Raw genomic sequence first — 11,951 nt, 5'->3', positions numbered from 1 at the left:
TTTACAGCTCACTTGTAGTGTGTTAAAGTCATGCTCTTAGACATGAGCACAGACATGGACCTCATCAAATGCTACCTAAAAACGCTACAAATACAGGGGCCAGGAGATGAAACTTGTTCTGATGTTTCCAGAGGTGCTCATGGAAGCTTCCCTTAAGCAGAGCTGGCCAGCTATTTTCATCAGCTAAAGATACTTCTGATGGAAACTTGTTTAACTGCTAGTAAGTACTGGCATTTACCCAGCAGGTCAGGCAAACAAGCACTGCCTCCTCCTCTCCTCTGAGGAACCTAATTACAAAAGAGTTATGTCTATTAGAAATGGCTCAGGAATGTCACTGTCAGACCAGAGCTGTGAAAGCAAAACTACACCTGAATGCTCTGGCCTCTTTGATCCCCATCTGGTCCTATCAGTGGCAGATGAAGGCCCCTCTATTTCTCTCCGGAAGTTTATGCTGAACATTTCATTCAGCTGGTTACACCCTTGGTTGTGACTGAAGCTGAGCCCTTTGCAATCCTGTCTTGGACATAGGACCATCAGGTCTAAACTCAGCAACAAACTGCTGCTCCCTGCTTTTGGAGCCCAGTGGCACCCTGCCCTGAGTTTAGAGGAAGTGCTACATCCTCTGATGGGTGGACTTTGTGTAGTTGTAGCACCTCTTTCTAGAAGCAGAGCTACTTTCTTCAGCTATGCTTTGGAGCAAAGTCATCATCTCTGATTCTGATGCCACATGTATGCTTTAGACTCTCCACAGCATCCCCCTTACGCATAGATAGAGATAACATGCACACTGATACTCTGCAGTATTTTTACTAACACCATATTTACCGGGAGATGATATCTTATCCTACAAAGTAGAACCGAGGGAGCATGAAAGAGTGGAGGGGAGTTTTGATTTAGCAATTGCAAAACTGCATTGTATTCACCCATGAGGAGTAAACCTGGAACTAAGCACTTCCCTACATAGGTAAGATAATATTAAAGAACTAAGCACTTTCCTACATAGATAAAATAATATTAAATGTCAGTAGTAACATTAGATCAATCATATAATTTTCCTAATGCTGTACATTAAAAATGAGGTCCTAATTGCAAATACTCTAAACTATAGCAGAGTAAAGCTATACCTTTTGGGGCTGAAACTTCTATTTAGATTATGCAGTGAATTGTTTAAGCGAAAACTGTACTAAAAAGCTCAGGGTAACTTGACAAACAATCAAGATATGCTTTATGGGAAGAGAATGTATAAAATGAGTAGTATTTATGCATAGTTAAAACATATTTGCCAAATGCTGAGGAAACTGGAGAAATATTAATTAATACCCCTTTTTACAGCAGAAAATTGATTGAATTTATTCAGAGTCCAATTCTGCTCTCCTTGTGCTGTGACTAATCTAATTGAGATGAATAGGCTACTTGTGGAATAATAAACTACTCAGCATGACTAACACTGGTGGACTCAAGCCTTCCATGAACATTATTACCTAGTTTTGAAATACAGTACTCATTTTGTGTTCCTTTACTAAAAGTTAGACATTTTATCCACTCCTTTAGATTTCTGAGATGCCCAGAAAAGCTGTGATTTCAAATTGGGCAAACAAATGGGCAAAACATATTCTTACAGGTGTAAAATAGCTACTGTATGTATAAAAAGTAAAGTCACGCTACCAACCTTTAAACCTCAAGAAGGCAGGATCTCTCTTAGGGTGTTATGCTGGTGGAGGTTTAGCATTCTCAACATCAAGGTAAGGCTTTTCAGAGTCAGCTGAGGGCAGACAGTGTAAAAGCATACCTCAGGACCGTCCCCTGTATTTCTCAGGACACTCATGTTCCGCAGTCATCTGCTGTACAGATCTGATGCTCTCAGTGGTGTTCATTATGAGACACGGTTTTAAAGCATTTAACATAACCACAGTCTGACAGACAGGAAGATAGCTATCCCCTTAGGGAAGGTATCAACAAGAGCACATCTGGATGCAGAGCAAAGCTTTTGGATCCTGGCCTTGTGGCCTGATTCCATAAACGATGAAGTCAAACTTTTTTTGCCTTCAGGAGGACTTTGCACTTTTGATTCAGAGATGTGTTAGCAGAGATCAGAAAGTAAAAGGTGGCATCACAGATGGCCCACTGGCAGATCTCTGGATTTCCCTCAAAGGAAATCATAATATTATTTCTGAGTCCTGCTTTTTGTTGTCTGTGTCCTGTGCAGGCAGCTTAGTCAGTCTCCAAGCAGAAAGGAGACAGCTGCCTGACAGGAACCCAGGCGTACTGAGGAACTGGTGCAGGTTCCAGATAATTAATGTTTTTCTCTTCACATCTGACCTACAGTAAGAATTTTTTCCTAGTTTCTAATATCATGAGAAAAACAAAGTTCTTAAGCTATAGCTACTTATTAAGCTATTCTAATTTATTCAGCTTTGGTTTTTACATAATTAGCTCTTAAATGGGGCCACAGATTTTCTGATAATCCACTCCTCAACATGTCTGCTAATGATGCTGTATATTCATGGGAAGATAGCAAACACAAAACAGGATGTCAAAATGTTCTGTGTATAGTGTCACATATGTTTAACCACCTTAGCGATAAAATGTTCTTCATTGCTGGTTAGAACATTACAAACAGTAGTGCTGCCTTCACTGGTCATCTGCCAAAATTTGGGCCCTTTCCTCACGTTGGCTTCTATGGTACTGCCATCACATGAAAGAATGGGCATGAGATGTGATAGAGTTGGAGGACAAATTGTCTAAAATTGTCACAACTGTTGGAGGTATGGGAAAAAAGCAGATTAGGGTATTATTCAGTCTTTCACAGGTAGTTAACAAAGCAAGGCCTTGAAGGAAGGAGCAAGACAACACTCTAAGGCAACCAGATAAGGAAGTTCCCAAATAAACCTGAAGAGAACAAAAACAGTTGATAAACAGGAGAGAACTACTTGAACTACGGGTGAACTATCCTAATTAGCATAATAAAAGAACCACCTACAAGCAGGGAAGCCCCCCTGCTGATCAAAGCCCCTTCCTCATAGAGCATGCGTAGTAGAAAAAGAGGATACTGTGACTTTAAATGAAGATGAGACCTAACAGAACCAATAAGAATAAGGATGACTTAATGTAGTTGTAAACTGTACTGATAACTGTTGCTTGAACTGTATAAAGTGTGAGCTGTGTGATAATCAAGTGTGCTAGCTTTGTGGGTTACCACCTAGCACCCATCTCTGCGCAGAAATGAATTAAACAAATATCTCGACTCTGTGTGTTTCTGGCTCATTGCACACCGGGTGAAAGAACCCTTCTTTGGGACAACATTTTGGCGACCCAGGTGGGACGGCCGTAAAGCCTTGCCCAGATCGTCTTGCCGTCCCCGGCGGAGGAGAGGCGGATCGGACAGGACTCCAGCGCGCACCGACTAGTTGATCGGGGACTCCTTCAGGTCTCCTCCTACGTCGGGGCGGTGAGCGGCTCAACGGTGCAATGCTCACAGAGATATTTGTGGGGACGAAAGGGGGGCGAACTCTTGGATTGGTAAGTGTTACCTTTTTACGGTTGGTTATTCCGCGGAATAAGAAGTGTTCTTGCGCGAAGACGCCTGATAGCAGGGGGCTGCCAGAGCCGAGTGCAGACACAAGTGTTCTTGCGTGAAGACGCATGGTAGCAGGGGGCTGCCATAGCCGAGCGCAGACACAAGGTTGGTTCCTTATTCCCGCAAAGCGTGTGTGCGTAGACGTGTGGCAGCAGGGGGCTGTCAGAGCTGAGCTCACACGGGGTGCACCCAGGTATAAAAACTGGTACAGGTACTTTGATCCCCAATTATGGGATCAAACCAATCCATGACTTCCTCTCCCTGTAGTCCTTTGGAGTGTATTTTGAAAAATTGGGAAAAGTTTGGAGGCGACCCGATGACAAAAGAAAGGATGAGGAGATACTGTAATCAATGGTGGCCAAATTATAAATTGGGTGATGGTGAGGTTTGGCCAGAGAATGGATCGGTAAACTACAATACTATATTACAATTGATGTTATTTTGCCATCAGACGGGAAAGTGGGATGAAGTACCTTATGGTGATGCTTTTATGACTCTGTACAGACATCCTGAAGTTAGTCAGCTAACAACTGACTCAGTGATGTATGCGGCTACTGGGAAAAAGGAAAGTGGTCGATGTGGGGGTGATAGAAAAATTGTGGGAGAAGAAGAACAGGAGGATGTACAGTTACTGGTCCCAACAGCCCCGCCTCCATACAGAGATATTGAGCAGTGCCCAGGTGATTCTAGCTCCCCATTGAGCAATGAAAATTTTAGTCCTGTTCCCAGTCGGACTAGAGGGCATGCCCAACCAGTTTTCCAAGCTCCCTTGAGACAAGCAGCGGGACCAGAGGGACCGCCAGTCTTTGTGCATGTTCCGTTTACTACCTCTGACCTGTTGAATTGGAAGCAATCGGTTGGCTCATACAGAGAAAGCCCTGACAAGATGCCCCAGTCGTTAGAAGCTATAATGCTAACACATAATCCCAACTGGGGAGATGTACAAGCTTTGTTAAATACATTTTTCACGCTAGAGGAAAAGAGAACGTTTGTTGAAAAAGCTAGAGAAGAAGGGGAGAGAAGGAATGATAGGCAGGATGACTCTGAGACTTTCCTACCTACAAAGGACCCAGATCCTAATGTAAGGGGAGAAAGAGCTCAGTTGAAGCAATATCAGCAATTGATACTATGTGGGGTTCAATATGGAGTGCCTAAACCGAAGAATGTGTCTAAACTGTATGAAGTGAGGCAGGGCTCAGAGGAAAATCCATCAACCTTTTATGGAAGGTTATGTGAAGTAGCTAGAAAATGGACTGATTTGAATCCAGATGATGAGGCAAACCGGAGAATGTTCAATATGCTGTTTATTGGACAATCAGCCTGGGATATAAGGAGAAGGTTACAAAAAGTTGATGGAGCAGCAGGAATGTCAGTTTCTCAACTGATAGAAATAGCATATAGAGTGTATAACAATAGGGATGAGAAGGAAAGAAAAGAGAAGCAGAATAGAATAAAGCTGCAAGCATCTCTGTTAGCAGCAGCAATAAGTGGGAACTATATTAGAGGGAGAAACAGCAGGAGAGGCAGAGGAGGAGGACGAGGTGGAATGAAAAGGGGAAGAGATTCACAAAGTCAAATTCCATTGGGGCCAAATCAATGTGTGATCTGTAGACAGGAAGGACATTGGAAGAATGAATGTCCAAATCGAAGCGGGGTAAGAAGGCAGGATCAGGTGGAAGAGACTAACCTCATTATGTTAGAAGATTCAGACTGAAGGGGACCGGGGGAAAATATCTGTTTCCCCAACTGATCCCCTGGTTCCAATTAAGTTGGGGAATGAAACTATAGATTTTCTAATTGACAGTGGGGCCACTCATTCAGTAGTTAACAGTTGTAAAGCACCTCTAAGTAAAGTAACTATACCTATTGTTGGGGCAACTGGAAAAAGAACATTAAGGCCATTCTTACAGCCGACGGAATGTACAACTGGGGACACTAAATTCATTCATGAATTTCTATATATGCCAGAATTGGGACGAGACTTACTGTGCAAATTCAATGCACAAGTAACTTTCTCCGAGAACGCTGTGCAGCTCCGCATCCCACCAGAATCTGCCTGGAAGGCTCAGATCTACTTGCTGACGGACAGGACACCGCAAGAACCTGAGGAAAATATCCCGAACATCGTACTAGATGCGGTAATTCCACCGGTGTGGGCTTCTAAGAAACCAGGAAGAGCCAAAAAGTCCGATCAAAATAGAACTAAAAGATGGGGCAAAACCGGTAAGGGTACATCAGTACCCCATTAGGCTGGAAGCTCGCAAAGGCCTTGAACCCCTGACAAATATCTTCATACAATATGGATTACTTAGGGAATGTCAATCTGAATATAATAGACCGGTTTTGCCAGTAGAAAAGCCCCATTCCCAGGAATGCCGATTAGTGCAAGATTTGAGGGCTAACAATGAAATGACTAAAGATAGACATCCCATGGTGTCTAACCCTTACACCCTATCAGCATCTGCACCTGAGAGTAATGCCTATTTCACAGTATTAGACTTAAAAGATGCCTTCTTCTGCATTCCAGTAGATGAGCAAAGTCAAACTCTTTTTGCCTTTGAATGGGAGAATCCGACCACTGGAAGGAAAGGACAGTTGTGCTGGTCTGTTCTTCCTCAGGGATTTAAGAACAGTCCTACTTTGTTTGGCGAGGCATTGGCCAAAGAATTAGAACAGTGGCGAAATGGTAAAGATGGTGTTACTCTTTTGCAGTATGTGGATGATATCTTAATTGGAGCTGATACTGAAAAAGCTTGTATGGAAGCAACAATAAGCCTGTTGAACTTTCTAGAACTGGCTGGAGACCGGTTCTCAAAAAGAAAGGTCCAAATTGCAAGAGAGAAAGTCCAGTATCTTCGGTTTGATATATCAAAAGGACAACGAGCACTGGGGGGGGGGGGGGGGGTGAAAGAAAGGAAGCTATATGCCGAATAGCAGTACCAAAAAACAAAAAGCAGCTAAGAGGATTTCTGGGAATGGCTGGATTCTGCCGGATATGAATTCCCAATTTTGGGCTCATAGCTAAACCCTTATATGCAGCCACTAAGGGCCCGGGAGAGCTGCTGGAATGGACTCCAGAATGTCGAAAAAGCTTTGATGAAATTAAAAGAAAACTGATGGAGGCCCCAGCCTTAGGCCTCCCTGATTTAGCAAAACCTTTCCAGTTATATGTACATGAGAGACAACAAGTGGCTTCTGGGGTAATGACTCAGCTGTTTGGAAGCTGGAAAAGGCCAGTAGCTTATTTTTCAAAACAATTGGATGAAGTAAGCAAAGGATGGCCGGCCTGTCTCCGAGCTGTAGCTGCAACTGCTTTATTAATTCAAGAGGCTCGGAAGCTCACCTTGGGACAGCCAGTAACAGTATTAGTCCCACACGCAGTGGTGGCTATTTTAAATCAAAAGGGGCACCACTGGATTTCTCCACATCGATTAGCCAAGTACCAAGCCACACTGATAGATCAAGAAGATGTTACCCTAAGAGTGGTATCAACTCTTAACCCTGCCACTTTGTGACCAATGGCAGAACAAGAACCTTTACAACATGATTGTTTAGTAACTATTGAACAGGTATACGCCAGCAGGCCAGATTTAAAAGATGAGCCATTGAAAAATGCAGATTTGGAACTATTTACAGATGGTAGCAGTTTTATGCAAAACGGGGAAAGGAAAGCCGGATACGCAGTGGTAACCCTCTGGGAAGAAATAGAAGCTGAACCCTTACCCCAAAACACATCAGCACAAAAAGCAGAAATCATTGCTCTTACTAGAGCCCTTGAACTTGGAAAGGGCCAAAGGGTTAATATTTATACTGACTCTAAATATGCCTTCGGAGTCGTACATGCTCATGGAGCTATCTGGAAGGAACGTGGGCTGTTGAACTCCCAGGGGAATGGTATAAAATATGGACAAGAGATTTTAAAACTACTACAGGCCATACTAGAACCAAAGGAAGTGGCAATAATTCACTGCAGAGCTCATCAAAAAGGACAAGAAGAAATAATTCGAGGCAACAGGTTGGCTGACCAAGCTGCAAAAAGAGCAGCTATGCATAAATCAATGATAGGTGCCCTCATACCTAGCAGGAAACTGGACTTAAAACCTCCACAATATTCAGAAAAAGAAAATCAACTAGCGGAAAGACTGAAGTGTACAAAAAGTGAAGAAGGATGGTGGGTAACTCCAAACCAACAGGTATTAATCACATCTAGGATGATGGAGGTTCTCCTTAAAAGGTTCCATGAGGACACACACATGGGATCAGATGCTATGGTGAACAGTATCAAGAGATACGCTATAGGACCGAAAATGCAAACAAGTGCAGATATAATGGTAAAAAAATGCCAAACTTGCTGTGCAAACAACCCTAAAATTCAGAAGAAACCACCGATGGGTGAAGTGAGGAAGGTGATAACCCCTGGAGAATATTGGCAAATAGATTTTTCTGAATTACCAAAATGCGGACAGTATAAATATTTACTTGTATTAGTAGATATGTTTTCTGGATGGCCTGAGGCTTTTCCCTGTCGCAACAATAGGGCTAGGGAAGTAATTAAGATCCTATTAAAGGAAATAATCCCCAGATTTGGGGTTCCTGAGGGTATATCCTCAGACAAAGGACCTCACTTTATTTCAGAAATAGTTCAGGGAGTATCTAAGTTCCTCCAAATACAATGGGACTTGCATACCCCTTGGAGACCACAGTCTAGTGGAAAGGTGGAAAGAATGAATCAAACCCTTAAAAGACAAATTTCTAAATTGTGTCAAGAAACTCAACTTAAATGGGTAGATATTTTACCAATTGCTTTAATGAGAATTAGAATTACTCCATGGGCAAGGGAAGGGATAAGTCCATTTGAAATATTGTATGGAAAACCATATCCTATTAATGAAATGGGAAATCGAAGTGATCACATGCATATCAAGGGTGAGAAAATCCTGAAAGATTATTTGTTATCCTTCTCGCGGGTATTATCCTCTTTACACAGGTATCTCAACCAGCGAACTCCACTTCCTTTAGACTCTCCAGTACATAATTTCAAGCCTGGAGATCTGGTTTATATCCGGACCTGGAAAGATGAACCATTAAAGGAAAAGTGGAAAGGACCCTATCTTGTGCTTCTAACTACATACACTGCAGTGAAGGTGGAAGGGACAGGCTCCTGGATCCACTACACGAGAGTGAAAAAAGCTCCTCCAGAAGGACAATGGACATCTACACAAACGGGAGCACTAAAATTAAAACTCTCTAAGAATTATACTGGTTAATGAATTGCACTTAGAACTCCAAAATGTGCATACGCTGAGTTAAAGTGCTCAGGAGAACTGTTATTATTTAGTTGTAGGTTGGTAATATTGCTGCCTGTAGTCATAAGATTTATGCATAGAATACTGATCTTTTCAAGCTAAACTACAATGTCTAGAGGACTGTGGATAAGAACACTCTTAGTTTTACTATGTTTACCTGTTAGTAATACAAATCTGATCTTACAATTTATACAAACTTTTGGAAAAATCCATGATGTAACTCTGATCACTATTTGTTTGCCAACTCTAAAGTCTACTGAGTCACCAATACCTTGGGGAACACTCACAACTAACTTAACATCAATGTGGGAACATCTGTGGAAAAATGTACCCAATAGTACCATAATATGGTGTAGCAAAGAAGGGACATATATTTTAAAATGGACACGAACCGAGATGGGGAAACTAAATTCTCCCTTGCAAGCCCCCTCCAAAATGACTTTACAATGTCATTTGGTCCTAGATTTACTTTTATTACATGAACATGGAGTATGTGGCTATTCGGACTTCAGAAATGACAGTTGCTGTGTCCATATCCCTAACATCACTGAAAATTTAGACAAACAATCTGATCAACTAGAACAAGTGGCAAACACTAGTTGTGATCTGAGGAGCAGTATGGAAAGTGAATGGTTAAATAACATCCTTCATAGGATGGGAATTTCTTTAACAAGATGGCCACAGAATTTGCTTCAAACCCTGGTTGCACTTGTAATATTGATTATAGTAATTTGCATAATCTTTAGATGTATCAAGGGTATACTCATCCGAGTTGCAACGTCACAGTCCTCACCTGTAAGTATAATCTCGACCCACCCTAAAAGTCTTCCTATAAGGAATAGAGAAGAAATCCAACAAGATATACGCCAATGGGAAAAAAACCAAAAGACATTGAATGAGACTTATTTGAAATAATGAATTATTAATCTAAGTCTCAAAGGGGGGAACTGTTGGAGGTATGGGAAAAAAGCAGATTAGGGTATTATTCAGTCTTTCACAGGTAGTTAACAAAGCAAGGCCTTGAAGGAAGGAGCAAGACAACACTCTAAGGCAACCAGATAAGGAAGTTCCCAAATAAACCTGAAGAGAACAAAAACAGTTGATAAACAGGAGAGAACTACTTGAACTACGGGTGAACTATCCTAATTAGCATAATAAAAGAACCACCTACAAGCAGGGAAGCCCCCCTGCTGATCAAAGCCCCTTCCTCATAGAGCATGCGTAGTAGAAAAAGAGGATACTGTGACTTTAAATGAAGATGAGACCTAACAGAACCAATAAGAATAAGGATGACTTAATGTAGTTGTAAACTGTACTGATAACTGTTGCTTGAACTGTATAAAGTGTGAGCTGTGTGATAATCAAGTGTGCTAGCTTTGTGGGTTACCACCTAGCACCCATCTCTGCGCAGAAATGAATTAAACAAATATCTCGACTCTGTGTGTTTCTGGCTCATTGCACACCGGGTGAAAGAACCCTTCTTTGGGACAACACAGCCATTTTATAGTTTTGACCTCCTGCATGTGAAAGGCCTTAACTAAATGCATTAAGTCCCAGACAAGGTTGTGCATTCATCCAGAAATCCTAGGGCATAAGTATATGCAGGAAAACAGAGAAAATAATGTTTTGTCATGCAAAAGGGGAATTCATTTAACCTCCCATAGCCATCTGAAAGCCAGGAATCTAATTTATGCTATTATCTAGGCTCCCTTAAAAATCAGTGGAGAGGACCACCCTAAAGATGAGTCATCCCACCTACTCTAGACACCACACTTAGGAGGTGGTGAGTCATCCACTAGAGGTGCCTCTCTCTCTCTGTTGATTGCAGAGAGGACAGAGACAGCCAACACACAGCAGCCGCCCAGCTTTCTGGTGACTAGGGTGAGGTGAATTCTACCTCAGTTGACGGGTGTTTGACTCCACCTTATTTGTGGCCCTGGCAAGGAAGAAGGAAATCTCTGTCCTTCCCTGTTGAGTATGTGGGGTGATAAAGGTAACACCAGTTGCTGGAGTGAGGTCAAGAACTGCCTTTAGTAAAGTCTGTACTTTTCAGGCCTCTCTATCTCTGACATATCAGGGCCAAAATAGTTGACGAAGGGTGGTGAGTGCCATGCCAGCCAGGTATTCAGTGGCTCACACCACCAATGTCCTGTCTCTGTGTGTGGGCTTTCTGGGCTTTGTGCTGGGGCTGATGGACTCTGTCATACTCAGACCAATTAATGCTTTGTGTTTTCCTAACCTCCAGAAACCCCAGCATCGCCAGTTAATGTGCTAAATGAAACTCTTCTAAGTGTCAAGCTTTTTAGGTGGTCAAATAACAAGGCTGAAAATTGAGGTCCTTTGCAGAGAGGGCACGATACTTGCAGTCTCTCAGTTACTACTTCCCATCAGATGGGTCATTCTGCCTTTAAACCGTGGTGATTAACATAGTAATTAATGAGTTTTAAATTTAATGATAGTACTCAGGCTGAAACAGTTCATTGGGAAACCTGTTTTTCCGTTTGACTTCTGTTCAAAAGTTATGTACAAATTTGAGTCCCTTCACTTTGCTAAGGTTGTTGGAGGAACACTTTGCCAAGGCTGTTGTTCGGGAAGGCTGCTGTTCATCTTTGAGTGCTGGCTGTGGAAGCATTTGTCAAACTGAAGGTATTTGCAAGACAGACTTACTCTTTACTGAGGTTTCATAATTTCTTTGTAAACTGCTGTTGTCAGCCATGTAAAGGGAGGGTAATCTTGTAGATGAGGCCACAGTGCTTACTTGGTCTTGTCTCCAGTCACGTTCAGTGTGGATGGTTTGGGTGTTGGCAGGGGAGACGCGTGATATGGGAACAGCATTCTGCCCATATGTAGATTTTCTCTTTTCATTCATGTGCTGCCTATTTTGCCTCTGCCTAAAGCTGGCATCAGGCCCAAGTGTCTTTACTGAGCTGATGGGTTCATTTGGGATTATGCAATGTGTAGCAGTCACTGATTTTTCCTTCTAACATGTACTTTCTTGCATTTATCTACATTATGTTTCTTGTGCTTTGTGGTGCCCTTTAGCTAGCTTATTTTAGGTTTTCCAAAGC

This window comes from Struthio camelus, chromosome 2 (assembly GCF_040807025.1).
Source record: "Struthio camelus isolate bStrCam1 chromosome 2, bStrCam1.hap1, whole genome shotgun sequence".
NCBI lineage: Eukaryota > Metazoa > Chordata > Aves > Struthioniformes > Struthionidae > Struthio > Struthio camelus.
The sequence above is the reverse complement of the archived record's forward strand: the minus strand, read 5'-3'. Positions refer to the sequence as shown.